This window comes from Anopheles merus, chromosome 2L, assembly GCF_017562075.2.
Source record: "Anopheles merus strain MAF chromosome 2L, AmerM5.1, whole genome shotgun sequence".
Lineage (NCBI taxonomy): Eukaryota > Metazoa > Arthropoda > Insecta > Diptera > Culicidae > Anopheles > Anopheles merus.
Window position 1 is genome coordinate 38149879 of NC_054083.1, and position 19035 is coordinate 38168913.

At 41.0% G+C, this 19035-nt stretch overlaps 1 protein-coding gene and 1 non-coding gene across 4 annotated transcripts in view; both read right to left on the minus strand.

Annotated features, from left to right (window-relative positions):
- Nucleotides 1-19035, minus strand: part of LOC121594698 (bifunctional heparan sulfate N-deacetylase/N-sulfotransferase) — a 182857-nt gene that overhangs the window by 117564 nt on the left and 46258 nt on the right. The gene's annotated exons all lie outside the window — the stretch shown is intronic.
- On the minus strand, nucleotides 3822-3893 carry Trnah-gug. The gene has a single exon. It is a non-coding gene; the product is annotated as a tRNA-His (tRNA).

Sequence of the window (19035 nt, forward strand, 5' to 3'; positions counted from 1 at the left end):
TGTAGTGAATGAGAAGCATGTTTGATTCACGGAACAATACCATGCGTCTTTCTTTGGAAGAGTTTCCCCGTTTCTATCGGTATTTCTCCCAAACAGGATCAAACTTGGGATGCTTGAAAACGGTTGCCGATAAGACGAGCGAGCGATGCTCGCGCATTATTAAAAGCAATCTTAAAATCTTACCACGAAAGTAGACTGCGCTTATGGCTGGTGGTGTTCGTTTTTCATTTTGGTTTGAAAAAAAAAAAACGCACACTGCTTCATTCATTCTTAGATTTTCCGTAATTCCCAAACATCCCCAGAGCGCTGTGCGGTTTTGTTTTGTAACATTTTTGCGATTTTCTTTTTGCGTGCTAGCTAAAGTTCTTAACCGCAAGAGTGAGTGCGCGCTTCGGACGGAAAACTTTCCACCCGCCGAGCCGTCCGTGGGTTTAAGTTTAATGTTTGAATTGTGCGCTGCTAAAAATAACCGCATCAGCACACAGCTCCGTTACAATGACCCCGAGATTCAAGCGCAATCAACAGCTTGCTTCCTTCCACCTTGTCCCCGCACGGATCGTGATTGTACTCTATTTTTCATTCACGAAAATCGAACCTCCCCACCCAAGGTGATTTAGGTTGTTGATTGTTTTTTTTGTGCTGCTCTGCCACATTCGTAACATCGTACAGCAAGCATTTGATTTATTCGGCGCTGGATTGCACCGGAACGATCGGGTTGATACCGTTTACCACGCGAGCATGCAAAACAGAAGCAACAGCAGCAACAAAAAATGTAAATAAATAAAACAACCGTTTATGTAGCACGCCGCGCCGCCGGTGGTTTATGTATCGCGTCACCGTGTGTTTCATTTAGAGAAGATGGATACACTGGTGGACATAAAAATAGGAAAAAAAAATTGTGTGTTTTTTTTTTGCGTGCACTAGGTGTGTCATCGCCAACAGTTCGAGGCGTACTGAATTTGCAATAGTCGAATTATGCCTTTTATACTCTCATTTTTGGTGCGCTACTTATCTGAGTTTTGAGTGCCGGCAGCGTTTTGCGGCAGTATAAAAGGAGAGCCAAATCGTGTTGAGCTTCATTCTTCCATCAGTGGTCAAGGTGAAAGGTTGCTGTTGAAAAATTCCACAAAATCATCATGGGTCGCGGAAAGCACTGCACACCAGAGGAGCGAAAACACATTCAGGGGCTTTATCGTGAGAACGTGCCAATCAAGACAATCTGTAAGGCGTTCGGCCGTTCACGGACGTTTGTGGACAACGCCATTCGTAGCGAGGCTACGGGTAAATCGACAGGTCGTCCGCGAAAAACAACGGCCGACGTTGACGCGCAGATTGTTGAGATAATCAAGGCGGATCCTTTCAAAACTTGCGCTCAAATCAAGCAGGAGCTTGGTTTGCAAGTTTCGGCGAAAACGGTGTCTCGCCGTTTACACGCCGCTGGGTTCTGTGCCCGGAGACCGCGGAAGGTTCGTAAGCTGCTGCCGCACCACGTAGAAGCGCGCATTCGGTTTGCCGAAGAACATTTAGCTGCATCCATCTTTTGGTGGAGTAAAATCATTTTTTCGGATGAGTCCAGAATCAATCTGGATGGTTCGGACGGCATTAAATACGTCTGGCGCCTTCCTAATCAGGCGTATCATCCGAAAAATACGATAAAAACCCGAAGTCACGGAGGCGGCCACGTAATGGTGTGGGGTTGCTTCTCCTGGCACGGCCCGGGTCCTTTGTTCCGTATCAACGGGACACTGAACTCGGAAGGGTATAGAAAAATACTTAGTCGTAAGATGTTGCCATACGCCCGACAAAAATTCGGAGACGAAGAGCATTACATCTTTCAGCATGATAACGACTCTAAGCACACATCGCGAACAGTTAAATGTTATTTGGCAAACCAGGATGTGCAAGTTCTACCGTGGCCTGCGTTGAGTCCTGACCTAAACCCAATTGAAAATCTGTGGTCAACTCTCAAGCGTCAGCTTAAGAACCAGCCTGCACGTTCAGCCGATGATCTATGGACACGCTGCGAGGTTATGTGGGAAAACATACCCGAAAGCGAATGCCGTAAGCTCATCGAAGATATGGCCAAACGCTGTCAGGAAGTGATAGCGAATAACGGTCATCACATTGACCGTTAGAATGTGTTTTCGCTCTGTGGAACACCGCAACACCTCCTCCCAACAACCACTTAAACAGTCCTTTTCAGGGCTACCAAATATTTCTGACAAGAACTATGTCTTTCGGTCACAGAAAAAAGTTCCTATTTTTATGTCCACCAGTGTACCAGTTAAGTGGCGCCAAGAGGAAAAAACAATACACACACACGCACACACGTTAAAAGCAAAACAAATTGGTGTGCTAGTTAAAGGGATGATGGTGGCACTGGGCACGCTACTTTTTCCTCCCAGCAACAAATGCTACCTGGTTTCATGGTGATAAGAGGAGCCTGGGTCGATCTGTGAGTGCAGAGTGCAAACGATACAATTCTTCCTACCCAACATCATGAGAAAATAAGACAATAGACACAGAGAGAGAAAGAGAGAGAGAGAGAGAAAGAGAGAGAAAGAGAGAGATAGAGATAGAGAGAGAAAGAAAGAGAGAGAGAGAGAGAGAGAGAGAGAGAGAGAAAGACAGATAAAAAACAGGAAAAAAGAGCAAAAAAATAATCGAAAAGTGAAGCGTGAAAATAGGCTAACTAAATATAAACACACAAATGGAAATAAATTTATTTTTGGGGAACTTTGGCTATCCCCATTACCATTTTATGGTTCAGTTGTTGTTTTCTTCCACACACACCCAAACCCGTTTCCACTCAATGAACAACATCGCTGGCCGGGAAATGGGAAGGACTGGAGGTTGAGAAACCACCAGTTTCCCGTTCCCTAACACCAGTGGACACCATTTAATCGTCTATGCAAATGGTTGCGAGCAGCTGCATCTAAATGCAACCAGCCCAGAAAGAAACATTTCACCACTAGTTTAGTAGTAGCAGTAGTAGTAGTAGTAGTGCTGCGGGCCCTGTTCGTTCTCCTACAGTACACGCTGCAGTCGGACCAAAGATAAGGGAAACTATTAGCGTTCTTTTGCCGAAACGACACTGTTACGGTGAGTTTTCTTTTGCCCCAGTTATCCCGACTGCTCGCCACAAGTGCGGAGTTCAGGAGCAGCTCAGTTTGCTTTCCAACGGGTTTTGCGTGTGGTTTGCCTGTTCTATTGTTGTTTCTTTGCGTGTTTTCTGTGTTTGTTTGATTCGGTTGCACTCCGGTTGTTCGGAAGGGGGTGCAACATTAAAATGGGCAGCAGAGCCAACAACAAAAAAGCAACACACAACCACAAGAAAAGCGTTGATGGTTTTTTTTCGCTTTCGTTTCGTTTAAGTTTAGCGCTTGCTATCTCGACAAGCGCACTGCTGCTGTGAAATGCATAACATAATCCTATTAAGTGATACACCGTTTAGGAGTGCTTTTTACTTGTCTGCCTTTTTTTGTTTGCTTTACGCTTGAACAAGGCGTACAATTCGGCACTGTCCGTGCCAGAAGGAGCAAGTTTTAAGGAGAGCAAACGGACTTTCTTTATTTAATTTAGAATAGTTTTACACTCGCTTAGCCTAGCACGGGGTGGAACACATTTCATAACCAAGTGTCAAAGTGTGTTTCATGGGGTAATTGTTAGTACAAAGCAGTTTATGTGTGCCACATACATGTACGTTCTCGTGCATTAAGTGCCTCAGAAGAAGTTGAGCAATAAAAAAACAATCGCACGTCAACAACCTCTTCCGTGACAGCGTATTTCGTTGTACACAGTTTTTTGTACACACTCAACGCTGCCGTGACCAGGATTCGAACCTGGGTTACTACGGCCACAACGTAGGGTCCTAACCACTAGACGATCACGGCTATCGAGGCTGACGAGATCACTAGCATCGAAACGCCAATATAATGGTATTACACCGACTTCAACAAACCGGGTCTGTGTTGTGCCGAATGACCAAAGCAAAATTGAAAGCAAAAGCGCTGACACTGCAAGCAACGAACCAAAATCGACGCAAAGAAAAGAAAGCAAACGTCAGCATTGGTTCGGTGGTGGTAAAAGTAATGGTCCGACAGAACCGTACCAATCCAAACAACCGGTAAAAAAGCTGCAGTCTATTACTTTGCCGGCGAGCTCAAGTCCATGACGACAACAACAAGCCACCTACAAAATAGTGGGCAATAATTAACAATTAGTATAGATTGCGTTAGTGAAAATCACAAACACACACAAAAAAAGCCAAGAGACAAAAAAAAACATTTCAGATACAGCGAGCAAGTGTTTGACCAAATTTGTAAGAAACATTAAACTTCCACCAGCATCCCTTACCCTTTCGATTCTTAATTGCACATATTTTCATACCGAAGATGCCTAACTTTTATCATTATTTTCACGGTCTAGTGAAAGGGGCATTCGGGACAGCTAATGCGCCGGAACAGTTCATCGATGCTGAAAACCCCGTACTCGCCATCGTAGCCGGCAGCGAAGCAAGTGGGCAACACTTTGTAAATCTTAATTACGAAACGCTTATCTGACCGTTCGCTGCCCCAGCGTCTTCTCCACCGGCAACTCTAGCGGACAGTGGCCGGGTGGCATTCTAATTTTCCCGAACGCACGCGTTAACCCGGAGGAACCCTATTTGGGTGGAAAATAAAATTGACACCATCGATACGGGAGCCGTGCTTCTTTAGAGTATTTTTTTTCTCCAATCCACGTTTTGAAACAGGTCTTACAATTTTTCCAAGTGGCCTGTTCTTCTTGATCACTCTTTTTTTTGTGTCAACGAGTAGAGCATAACACTACGTTCAAGATGAACCGTTACAAGAGAGGAAAAAAAGGTAAAAAGACGCAGTGCTCAATGGGCAATAAAAAGGCGAGGAGCTTTTTCACTTTCGCCCCGAAATTGGGATGAAAGAAAACATTTTTCCGTCCCTAAGGAGATCGTAAAAAATGGCTGCAGAACCTGCGTATCTGTAATTTCACTGCCTTAGGGGTTTACGGTGTGTGTGTGTGGCCTTATGGCCGCTACCGATATGGCTCCAACGCTACGTCATAAAGATGCTGTTGCTGAAACGAAATGTTGGACCCTCTTTCGGTTTCATCTGAGTGTGCTTGCTGCCTCGAATGCGTGTATTACATTTATTGCAAGTACCACCACCACGTGTTAGACGATCATTATAATAGACGCTCGTCAAACAGAAACTGTCTGATCGAGTCTCATAAACATAAGCTTCTTTGTCTGCTTGCAGCACTCTTCAACTTCCGGCACATACACGCCGGTCGATTTTCGACAGCCGGTTTAGATCCGATGTTTTTGAGGAAAAGTCTTACAACATCATTTTTGAAAGCTCTTGAGCGAGATGAAGCTTCAGCAAGGCAGCACGATTGAAGAGATGCCGTGTCCCTGCATAATGTGCATCTCATCTAAGCTTACCTTTTTCTGAGATTTTTACCGGTTTCCGATCCAAAATTCACGTTGCATAAATTTCGTCCGCGCAGATTTGGAATTAATTTTTATCCTAAAGGCTGCTTGTCGCAGATCCTCAGACGCGGCATACACGCAGGGGGATGAAGGTACTTGTGTGCGATCGATGTTCATACATAATTCATTGCCGAAAGCTATTGTTTTGCTCGGTTGCTTTTAAATCCTTTTTCCCTCCAGCAGCAGCAGCAGCAGCAAAGGGCTAACATTTGTCGGAACAAGCGAAACACAAGCGTGCCTCGTGGCACGTCAACGACGCAGATTTCGGCGAACCGAAACCAAACCTCTTAACAAATGTCTAATAATAACAAATGTCTAATAATAATGTTTCCCTGCCCAAGCGATAACTTGACACGTTTTGTCGAAGCGTGGAGGAAAACGATAATGCACACCCTGTTTGCACCGCCCGGCGCTGTCTCTTTTTTGATGGATCAATTTGGCAATTAATTTTAATTTCTCAATCGTTCCATCGATTCTGGGAAGGGATCATCCCCGGGCTGGGTATTGGAGCGATAACGCAACCACCAGACGCTCGATTTGCCTTGCCCGGCCGGTCAAAAGTGTTAATTATTCTAATGAATTGCTCCTTCCCCATGTTACCAGCACCACTCCGCAGAACGCGTATGGGGGGGTTGGTGTTGTACGCATCTGGAAAAGGTTTCCAATCAAGATTACAGGCACGAACAACACCGACGGCACATTTTCGCCCCGTTGTCTTTATCTTGGTCTCACTAATGATTCCCCAAACGGTACGAGGGCGGCCCCCGAGGTACGCTTCTTTTTGCAAGCTCATAAATTAACCTTGATCACACTCCCCCACACCGGTATCAGGGTGAACGTAAAAATTAACAGCAAAGCGGAATTCCTTCGCTATTTTTGAATCCCCGTCCCGTCCAATGCTTATCTGATTCGAAACGAACGAGTGTCAAAGCAAAGCACTGGAACGTTATTTTCCAACGTTTTGCCACACCCAAAACGGTGAAGAAGTTAGGAGGGACAGGGACAGATTTTATTGCAAAATCTCAACGATAACATCATTCCAAAAGCGTATCTTCAGTAATAAAATGCTCCACAAAACGATGTCAGCAAACTGGGACCATTCTGGCAGTAGCAAAAACGCCTGAAATTAGGCAAAACAAACCGTAGCCGTGGCCGATTAGCGGGTCGAAGACGATGCCGCCGCATCACAAGTATCCCGCCCGCCCAGGATCAGAACATTACCCGAGATTAGAAAGCACGTGAAGCTCGCAAAACGGAGAACCGAAACAAAAGTATCAGGACTTTAATTTTAATTAAACCTTCCGAGAACCATAGCGCTGCTTACCCCTCTGAAGCGGGTTCGATCCACCAGCCCAACACACGCGCCTTGGTCACATTCACGTACCTGGAAGGGAAAACCAGTTCATACATTAGTCGTGCTCATAGCATCTACACAATCATACACTCAAAACAGTGACAAGAGAAATGGTGAAGAAAATGAATGAAATGCCAACGCCAACCACCGAAAGAAAAAATCACTACAACCACGACACCGAGAAGGGGAATGGAAACAAACACAAACGTACGACCCCCCCCTGACCTACGCCCGAATCTTGCCATTCAAAGATTTGCCCAACTTTTTGTCCTTTGTCGGGATGTCCCGCAGCAAAACAAACCCCAAACAGCAACAGCAGCAAAAGAGGAGGCAGCAAAAACACACCCACTAAAATATCTAACATCTCTAACAGCACGCAGCAGCAGACGGAGAGGAAAAGTTTTAATAAGATATCCCCAACAACCATGCCTGACGCGCTAACACACGGGGCCAACCAACCAAGAAGAACACGCGGGCGGGTAACGTAATTAAGGTTTTCTCGCGCCGCGTTTGTACCGAAATTGTGAAAGGTATGCTGCTTTCCGCACCCGCCTGTGTAGGTGAGGAAGGCTGTTCGCAAGAATCGTGCCGTGGTGCAACAGTGCGCAATAGACCACCAACCGCCACCGTCCCGAGAAGCAGGTTCATTTTCAATTTTACAATTTCAACGGAAAACCACCAATGGAAATTGTTTATTTTTTTTCGCCGGTGCTTGTTAGCGTGACGTTTCAACACACACACTTATAGGTGAGTAAGTTACACGACATATACAGTATGAAGCGAACTCTAAAAATTCTAATGTATTGTAATGTATCCCGGGATGTGTTCCTCGTTGAGAATGAAATGAAAATTAAAGCACTGCTTTTAAGCACCGTATTCGCCTAAAAGACGGCAATCCGCCGCACAACGCGCAAAGGCCCCGCCGTGAAGCTGCAGTTTATTGCTTGAATGTGTTTATTATCTGCACCATGTTTACAGTGCCGACAGTGTACATGGGGTGGGGACGGCAGAGGAGTGCGCGCGATGATGGCAAATGGCAACAATTAAGCAACATTTACAACCGTTTGAAGTCGCATCATTAAAGTGTACACACGCGGACACGGCGAACGTTTAAAGCAAGAATTAAAGATCATTTTCCAACACCGGCACCCGCAGGGCAGCAATATCCCTTGTCGCATCTTGGTTGAAGCGAGTGGAAGCGCTAAGCAGCAGAACTGCTCACGTGACAGTGCCCCAGAGTCCACCCGGGTCTGCTGATTGCATCACGACCAATTGACAAATGACGACGTAAATCGCAAATGACGGCACTAATTCAATTTCGTGCGCATTACTCCGCGTGCTCGGCTGTGTTGTGCATAATTTCCAAAACCGGAAGTCGTAAAATCGAGAAGAGCTTACGCACACAGCGAGACAGAGCAAGAAAGGCAATAGAAGTCCATAAAACAGCTCATGCAAATTGTCTTCGTGGTGATGTTGATTTAATTTTCAATTTTAATTGCATCTTTCTGCCACACAAAGCTGGAAGACAACCATCTGGACGGATTTTATCTACAGCTGAAAAACGGACTAACTCTACACTACCTTTATTGCGCAAGCAATAATAACTCTACTATTAAGATACATAGCCTGGAGCAAATAATCACAGGGTAAGTCGCACAGAACAGCACAATATTTCCACCAAACGGTTAAAAACCCTCCAAAAAAACAGGTTAACAAAAACCCGTGAGCACCAAATGAATTGCAGCACAGCACAAAAACGAGATTTATAATTAATTTTACTTCATCGTTTTTCCTTTGCCTCAACCGGTCCACCACCATCCATCGTACAACAAAGTTGTGTGCCGGTGCACCAGCGTACGAATTGATTCTTAATTAAGTTACGATATTGTTCTCACTCCCGTGCTTCCGCTTTCGTTTGCCAGGGTTTTGTTTTGTTTTTTTTTTTTTGCTCCAGATACCCTCTTACTGAATTTTCCAATCATTTGACAAATGAGACCACTGCGAACGGAATGTGCACACACTGCATGCAAGCAAAGCAAGTGCAACGGACCGTACCCATACCACGCGGCGGACCGAAAATTCCATTGGACTACTCTCTCTTTGGAGTCGTCCAAAATTGCTCCCTTGTCCACTGATAATGATTTTTACCCACCGCGACGACCTGCCGAGCTCTCACTGGTTGCGAAAATTGAGGGATTATAAGAAGAACGTGATCGGGGGGTTAAAGGCAACACTCAACCCTGCACATCATCAGAACACAACAGAGCAACAGCATGTGGCCCCTCTCTTATGCTGATGTGCGGGAGGTTCAAACTAGTGTTGGCCGTTCCGGTCCGAACCTAGTAAAAAAGTTCCGTTCTTTATGTAGGCCGTTCCGTTCCGATCCTTTATACAAAATCGTTCCGTTCCGTTCATTCCGTTCATTCCGTTCTTTCCGTTCATTCCGTTCCGTTCCGTTCATTCCGTTCATTCCGTTCCGTTCATTCCGTTCATTCCGTTCCGTTCATTTCGTTCATTCCGTTCATTCCGTTCATTCCGTTCTTTCCGTTCATTCCGTTCCGTTCAATTCGTTCTTTCCGTTCGCTCCGCTGCATGCAAGATAACTGTTCACTCTTTCTCGCACACAGTATGTGTTGCCTGTGCACTCTCCCATGCTCACAGGAATATTCATCGCACTAGAGGCGAAAGAACTTCGCAGGAGCCAAAGCCTCTCTAAATCATACTAACAATTCATCGCACTTCGTCGCGTATCGTTTATAAAAATCGCGGTAAGCGAAACCAAAAATGGTGTTACATTTGGTATTATGGTGCAATTTGTAACATCTGTTATACTTTTTGTTATAATTTAGCTTGTTTTAACAACACAAATAACTATTTTAAAATTTAAATCTGTACTCATATTGCAGAACGGTTTAGAAGAGATGTATTATAATATGTGAGTATAAAGAACGAAAAAAATGTATTTATTTTTTATGCCACGATATCCTCTTGATCTTGGCACTCGACATGATTCCAATATTTGGTCATTCGATTCGAAGCATTCTGTTCCATTCGACAACCGTTTGAGTGCCGTAAACATGTAAACGATTTGTGTGAAAAAACTTTTTGTTTTAAGTAGTAAGTGAAATTCAAATAATTAGTCAGTCTCGTGATACAATCGTCAACTCGTACCACTCAATAACATCGGCATGGGTAAAAACCTCGAATGGATCGTGCCCTCATACGCTGGGATGATTATCCTGCTATGAGCATTTATGTTACTGATAGCCAAGCCTATTTATTTGACCGAAAATGGTCGTCGCATCTAAAAAGATAAAAAAAATGCTAGATAATAAATGCATGCTTTATATTAGCACAACCGGTACAGCTTACTTGACATAGGTTGAACCCATCTAGATTTGGTGTCAGATATGATTTCAGATTGATGATTTAAGATACGCCTTTTCATATCCTGTATGAAGTAACACCCCCCCCCCCCCCCCCCCCCCGAAAGACAGCTTGGCTTCTAAGCTCTGGGTCGGTTCTTTTGCACCCCAAGTTCCCGTTCCGTTCTTCTTGAAAAATGAACTAGTTCCGTTCCGTTCCTTTTTTTAACGAAATTCCCAACACTAGTTCAAACGTTCAAACAGCGCTCGCACCAGGCCGGCCAGGCGACAAAAACAACAAAAAACCATGTCCAATATCGAAGTGTCGGTGTGAAGGTGGCGCAGTAAAATTAATTAATATTTATCATAATCCGGCTGAGCGCTGACGAATGAGGTCACAGCAAACGATGGTACGAACACAACACATCTTTCCCGCTTCCAGTTTACACACCGGAGCACTTCACAGGCGGACTCCATGTGCGGGGTGGTGGTGTGTGGAAAAAAAACAGAAAAGAATTAATTTACGAAGTTCCGAACACATCCGGGGAAGCGGGCAAGCGTCATTTGTACATTATGGCGCAGGAATTGCACGCAACATATTGGCCGTCGGGCCGATCTTTTGTCAGCCATGCCGGGATAAGAGGATACGCGCGCTTCGCGGTAGAGGCACGTGTCGTACGCAGGTGCATTTGGCAAATTGCATTTTAATAATATGCTCCAGTAGACACCGCGCGTCAGATGTAATACACGCAATCCGCGAGCCTGGAGCCGTCCGTTACGGGAAGGAAAAACGCGATCGAGTTCAATTTCGAAACTGTGAAAAGCGTTAATGAGAAAAAGAGCGCTATCATTCGGTGTTTGGTGCATTGGTTTCAAATATCATGCCCAGGTGTGTTAAGTGCGCTATTCATTTGCAATGTATTTTTTTTGATGCCTCTTTCAATGAAGTTGTATGTACTTTACTGCGAAGTTGGTGAGGCATTACGATATTAAAATTTGTTTTATTGAAAACAGGTACACCCTTGCTGCATCATTTTACTTAGATTTTATTCTTTTAGCGGAAAACGAGTACAGCAGCTTAACTCAATATTGCTATACACATGAATTAATTGGTGAATTGTTTTAATAGAATAGTTAGTTTTAGTATCAAAGGGCATTTTTATTTTATTTTTATCACTTTAAATAACATAAGGCTTTCCCAACCAACTGCGCGAAACCCAAAAAACCACAATAATCATCAAAAGATGAGCCTGACAGTGCTGTTATGTACCACAGACAGCAGCATGGATGTTCGGAACGCAGATCAGGTGCGAACCATAAATTGCATTCCGCTCGAATGTCGCAACACCGTAGCACACCCGAAATGCAATTTGTAATTTCGGCATCTCATCCCCGGCTCGTTTATTTCCATCTCTCTCACTCTCTCTCCGCTATCTCTCAACCGAATCACTCAGAATTGCATCACTGCCATGGCCAATGGTATTATGGTCAACGAAATGATCCGCAATATTCTCAGTGCAGTGGCGCTTGAGAGCGATATTTCAATTATAGTATGACAAAAAATGTGAATAAGCATCAATTTAAATTTATTACCAATTGCCATTCTAAATTCAAACGACGGTTTACTGTTGAATTTTATGTGTCTCTTTTTTGCTCTGTCTCATAAACTTCACATGATGAAGTTAAGCAATTTTCAAAATAAGCAACAGATTAATTAAATTGAGCAAAAGATACACGAGCGTACCCTCGCAAGCACGATCTGTTAACCCCAAAAGCTAAATAAAATGTTCCGATAAAGTGAAAAGCAATTGCATTCGAAATACAGGGTTTACCAGCATATAAAACAACTGTTCACTTGTTTATAACAATAGTCGTTTTGTATAGACACCGCTGTCTACCACTTGCTCACACGTCAGATGGTATAAGCTACTCTGTCCAATTTAATAACACAATTTTCGCCTTCGATTAGCAACTGTCAAATTCGGCACAGTTTGTTTTGTTGGGACAAATTTTGCAAAAACCAACCATTTTCAAACACGTTTCTTTTATTCAAGCAATATGCAGTGTAAACCATACATTTCAATAAATCAAAACATTAATTTTGTTAATTATACAACAACCACAAGAAACCGTGCCGAATCCGACCGTTGTGCAATCGAAGGCGAAAATTGTGTTATTGAATTGGACAGAGTAGCTTACACCATCTGACGTGTGAGCAAGTGGTAGACAGCGGTTTCTATTCAAAACGACTATTGTTATAAACAAGTGGACAGTTGTTTATTGGACTGGTAAACCCTGTAACGTACGAAATTAACTTTGTGCTGTACCCACGTTCCGCCGTCGCAAGACACAGAGGACCCCCCCCGGTATTACATTTTAATTTTGTCGACATGTTATGCGCACACGGTAATGAATGTATTGCTTCATTTCGTCGTTCCCGACCCGCACAAATGAAGATTTGCGACGGCGCAAACCCAAAGGCACAATCTAGCGTAAAGCGTTACAAACACCGGCCGGGCCGATGGTAAAATTAATTGTCATCCTTGCATTTGCTTCCCCCAACACCCCTCGTATGGTGGTGGAAAAGGAATTCGAATGATAAATTGCACTGCTCCTTTACCCATAAACCGAGCAATCCTGGTACATCTCCGCGGGTAGTATCGACCGTCCTGTCACGGTCGCCATGTGGTGATATGAAATCTTCTAACTACCCAAAAGAATAATGTGGCTTGAATTTGTGTAGTTACTTGGAGTTTATTTCTTCTATGTTAACTCGGGCAGCGTTTCCTCTTAGATCGGACTTTTGTTAATCATCCTAAACCTCAACTTATCCTTAATTTATACTCACTCGTTCGCGCCAAAATTCCTTAATCCTATTCCTCATTGGCTAATCCTAATTATCGCCTATTTTACTATTTCCTATTTCCTATCTTATGCTATTCTATTCTATCCTACGTGTAACCTTAATTGTAGATGTATGTGTGTAAATATATATATGCATAATAAAATCTAACTATGTGTATGTGTGTAAGTGTATATGTGTATAATTTAAACCTAGCTAGCTATAATTATTCTGCGCGCGTTTTGCCTATCTTGCAGGCGCTACACCTCCCCCCTTTAGAAATGAAAAGCGTATGCTTTTCATCCCTTAATTAATCTATTTTTATGCACTGTACTTAGTTTGTTTGTATTTGTATTCTTTATTGTACAGTTAACATTATCTAACTTTACTACTATGTACGGTCCTAAGTATATCGGATCTAATTTTTTTCTATTTTCGTTTTTTAGATAAACCGCATCTCCTATTTTTAAGATAAGGGGGTTTACATTACTATTTGCTCTAATCTGTCTTCTTTCTTTTTGCTCAATTAAATTTTTACGCGCTATTTCGTTTGATTTTTGCAATTTGAATTTAATTTCATTAAAATATGCATCATAATTGTATACTGGTTCAATATTACCATGGCATAAATCTTGGGGAAGAATTGCTTTTTTTCCAAATATTAATTCGTATGGGCTATAGTTCGTATCTGTATGAGGTGTTGTGTTATAATTAAATTCGTAAAATTTTAGCCAATCATCCCAATTGTCACCATGCTCATTTGTAAATGCTCTTAAGTATTCATTGAGTGTTCTGTGGTTTCTTTCCAAGGAACCTATGGTTTCTGGGTGATAGGCAGTGGCAAAAGTCTGCTTGATCCCCAGCAACTCCGCTACCTTTTTTAATACCTCGTTATTGTATTCAAGGCCTTGATCCGATTTCATCTCAAGAAACCTCCCGTATTTTAATATGCAGTTCTCAACCATGGCCCTAGCTATCGTGTTCGCTTCTTTATTTTCTGTTGGAATAAGAACAATGTATTTCGAGAGTTCACATTGCATTGTAACGATGTATCTATGATTTTTATTGGTTTTCGGCAAGGGACCCACTGTGTCTATACAGACTACTTCGAAAGGCTTTAAAGGTGTAGTCGTAACAGCACTTTTTTCTTTTGTATGTCTTACGATTTTGTTCACTTTGCATACTTTGCAGCCTCTAACGTAATTTTTAATTTCTTCCTTCATATTCTTCCATTTATATTTTTCTCTAATTTTGAGGTATAATCGATACTGTCCGACATGTCCTCCCGAAGGTGACATGTGATAGTTTTCTAAAATATTTGCTATTTCCTCCTTTTTTGAAATCCATTTTGGTGGAATAAAAGCAATGATCTCTAAACCGGAAATGGCATTATCTGCGATTTCCTTTATGGTGTAAAAAGAGTATTGCCTGAATAGGGGATCTTCTAATGAAATTGCAATTTTGTCACGATTGTATTCTTTTGCTATTTGTTGTACTTTTAGAAGAGCAGACTCTAGCGCCTGACTTCCATCTTCATAACAATGAATTGTTGTATTTCCTAACTCCTTGTTGTAATTATTATTGAAAACTGTTATTTTGATTTTGCCATATTCTGTTTTTGACAGGATTTTCAAAAGTTTGTTTACTTCTGTTGGGTTTTCTGTTTGCCAAAGTGTAGGTTTAGTTATGGAATCTTTTTCATCTTCGTTTAATTCTGGAGGAGGCTTGAAATTGTTCAGTCTTGTCATTGCTCTTGTTTTCACTGCTAGTAGTGATTTATCATTTGTTTCGTTTGCATTATTCTTTTGCATAAGCTTCAACTTGTCTGAATCAATGACAATTCTCGATAGTGCGTCAGCTCCTGTGTTCGTTTTTCCTTGCACAAATTCCACTTCAAAATCAAATTCCTCCAGGTCTAACCTCATGCGTGTTAGTTTTGAAGTAGGATTTTTCATGTTGAATAGATATACCAATGGTCTGTGGTCGGTTCGTACTTTAAACTTTTTTCCAAAAATATAAGGTTTGAAATAATTTACTGCCCAATGTATTGCTGTTAGCTCTTTTTCTATAGTCGGTTTAGATTTCTCTCCTTTAGTAAAACTTTTACTCGCGTATGCAATAGGTAGGTCATTACCATCTGTTTTCTGCGATAAGATAGCGCCACATGCTACATCGGACGCATCAGTAGTAATGATAAACTCTTTCTCAAAGTTTGGGTACTGTAATATAGTAGGTGATACAAGGCTTCTTCTAAGAGTGTCGAAAGCATGCTGACATTCATTAGACCACGTGAATGTAGCTCCTTTCTTTAGTAAATTATTTAACGGTCTTACCAATTCAGCAAAATTTTTAACGAACTTGCGATAGTAATTGCAGAACGCTACAAACCTTCTAACTTCATCCACATTTATTGGTACTGGGTATTTTTTTATCGTTTCGAACTTGGACTCATCGGGATATATGCCTTTATCTGTTATTTTGTGACCTAAATAGGTTACATTGTTTTGGAAAAATTTACATTTCTCTGGATTTAGCTTCAAGTTATAATTTCTTAGCCTGTTAAATACTTTCATTAAGTTTTCTAGATGATGTTGCATTGTGCAACCCGTTATAATAATATCATCTATGTAAACAAAAGCACTCTCCGGAGTAAGTCCCGCCATTGCTATCGTTATCATCCGTTGAAAGCTATTAGGGCTTATATTCAGCCCAAAAGGGAGTCTTGTAAATTGATAATGGCCTGAAGAAGTTGAGAAAGCAGTATATTTTCTAGAGTTCTTGTGTAAAGGTATCTGGTGAAACCCGGACATAAGGTCCAAAGTAGTAAAATATTTTGCTCTTCCTAATTGGTCTAATATATCATCGATTCTAGGTAGTGGGAACTTATCAGGCATTATTTTTTTATTCAACTGCCTGTAGTCTACTACCAATCTCCATTTTTTTTCGTTATCTCCAGATTTTTTTGGTACCAATAAAATTGGTGAATTATATGGAGAAACCGAATGCTCTATTATGTTATTTTTAAGCATTTTATCAACCTGATTTTTTATCTCGTCACTTTGAGAATATATTTGCTTATAATTCGGAATGTAACATGGTACGTTATCTTTCAATTGTATCGAATGCTCTTAAAAATTAATCAAAATACTATAAGGCTTAAAAATATTGAAAAAAAATTATCGTGTGATAGAAAGTTTCGCAGATGTTTGCTTGATCATTACAGCGGTTCCGCTAAGTTTTGTTTTGATAAGATCAAGTATTACCTAGATTCATTCAGGAAACTGAACCCGTTTCAGAGCTAAAACGAATTTTGAAGGAAGCGAGTGACATATACGCCAATATCCAATCGCGCATACAATTTCATCAAACAAACAAAATTCAAGTTAAGTTTAAAACTTTGGCAAAACTAGCTATCGTGTTCAACCGTTGGAATCAAAACAAAATGGAAACTTTCGATATCAAAACAGCCACCGCTTTGGTGCAAATATACGATGGCAATACAGATGGTTTGGAAAATTTTGTGGACTCTTCAATTTATTAAAGGAATTATGTCCAAAAAATCCACAAATGTTGGTAAAATTTTTAAAAACAAGATTGATAGGAAAGGCGCGTTTAGGACTGCCGCCTAATATTGACGATTTTGACTCGTTAATAAATGATATACGGTCCAGATGTCAAGAAAACTTAATCCGGATAAAATAATAAGTCAATTGAAATCTATTCGCCAGACGGATACTAAAGCTCTTTGTGATGAGGTTGAATTACTCAGCACAAAATTAAAAAACGTTTATTTGCAGTTGCACATTCCCGAAAAAGTTGCAAATGACATGTCATTAAAGCATGGGATTAATGCTCTGATTGAAAAAGTTCATAATCAGGAAACAAAAATTGTTTTAAAAGCAGGTCAATTCGCATCTGTTTCAGATGCTTCAGAGAAAGTATTAGAAAACGAAAGGAATAGCAACGGTTCACAAATATTGGCCTTCAACAGAAACTACTATGACAATAGAAAATTCGTTCGTAATAAATACCCGCCGAACACATACAATAGATTCCAGCCAAACACAAATAATAGATGGTTTTCCAATAGATCTCCTCTTGGTAATAATCAGGCAACTAGCAACAGATTCCAAAACCAAAGATATTCTAATAACTCTTTCAGAAAACAATTTCCAAATACAAATACTCGTAGAGTCTACAATACACAAGCTGCAGAAGAGGAACATTTTTTAGGGGTACCACAGGCGTTAGAAGAAATCATTCAACCTACAAACGATGGTCAACATTAGCGATAAACTTAAATGCTAATAACTTTATCAAAATTAAAGTAGAAATGGCAATGGGTGAAATAAGCATATTAATTATCGACACGGGAGCAGACGTGTCATTGTTCAAAGTTGATAAAATAAAACCAACACAGCAAGTCTACGCGCAAAATAGGATAAACTTAACAGGCATAACAACCGAATCGGTATCAACATTAGCAACTACTAGCACTAATATAACATTCGGAAATGCTTCTATTAACCACACTTTTCATATCATTCCTGCAGAAATAGATATCACAGCGGATGGTATTTTGGGAAGAGATTTTTTCACTAAACATAGATGTGTTATAGATTATGAGCACTGGCTTTTAAATTTCAATTGTTACGGTGTTACAATCAGCCACCCTATTGAAGATAGTATCAATGATGGTTTCATATTGCCTCTACGCAGTGAGGTTATCCGAAAGATAAATTTGCCCGACCTCGTTGAAGACTCTATTGTCCTTGCGAGCGAAATATTACCAGGAGTATTTTGTGGCAACTCTGTGGTATCAAAACAAAACCAATATGTAAAATTTGTAAACACCACTGAAGCAATGTGTATATTGAAAAAGATTCATTTAAACCACAGATTGACCCGCTGAAAAATTATATTCAGAAAAATTTAAAATTTAAAAGCACTAAAGCAAATGAATCTAAATAAAAACATTATGAGCAAAATCGATAGTCAGAATGTTCCTAAATATATAATCCCTCATTTAGAAAAAATATTATCCGAGTACCACGATATTTTCTGCACCGATAATGATCAAATCCCATTAATAATTTTTACGAGCAATCGATACAATTGAAGATAACGTACCATGTTACATTCCGAATTATAAGCAAATATATTCTCAAAGTGACGAGATAAAAAATCAGGTTGATAAAATGCTTAAAAATAACATAATAGAGCATTCGGTTTCTCCATATAATTCACCAATTTTATTGGTACCAAAAAAATCTGGAGATAACGAAAAAAATGGAGATTGGTAGTAGACTACAGGCAGTTGAATAAAAAAATAATGCCTGATAAGTTCCCACTACCTAGAATCGATGATATATTAGACCATTAGGAAGAGCAAAATATTTTACTACTTTGGACCTTATGTCCGGTTTTCACCAGATACCTTTACACAAGAACTCTAGAAAATATACTGCTTTCCTCAACTTCTTCAGGCCATTATCAATTTACAAGACTCCCTTTTGGGCTGAATATAAGCCCTAATAGCTTTCAACGGATGATAACGATAGCAATGGCGGGACTTACTCCGGAGAGTGCTTTTGTTTACATAGATGATATTATTATAACGGCATCGCAAAGACGTCGCCACAGTGCCCTTAAGGGCACAATAATGTTGTGTGTGTGTGTATGTGTATGTAGAACGTACTTCATATCACCGTTATGTCGCGCTCGCTCACTGATTGGGAACAAGCGGTGCAAATCGTCCCCCCTACTGGTCAGCATGATTTGTTGTAAAGCTGTTGTTTCCCCCTATACCTCTTTTTTCCAATAAGAACCAATCCACAATCCAATCGACTGCACTTCAGATTCCTCTTGCATCCTTTTGCACCTTGAAGCGCGTACTGTGTTGCCTTTCTGTTCATAAATGTATCTCCCACAATTTCAATTTACACCTACGCGGACGATCATACAA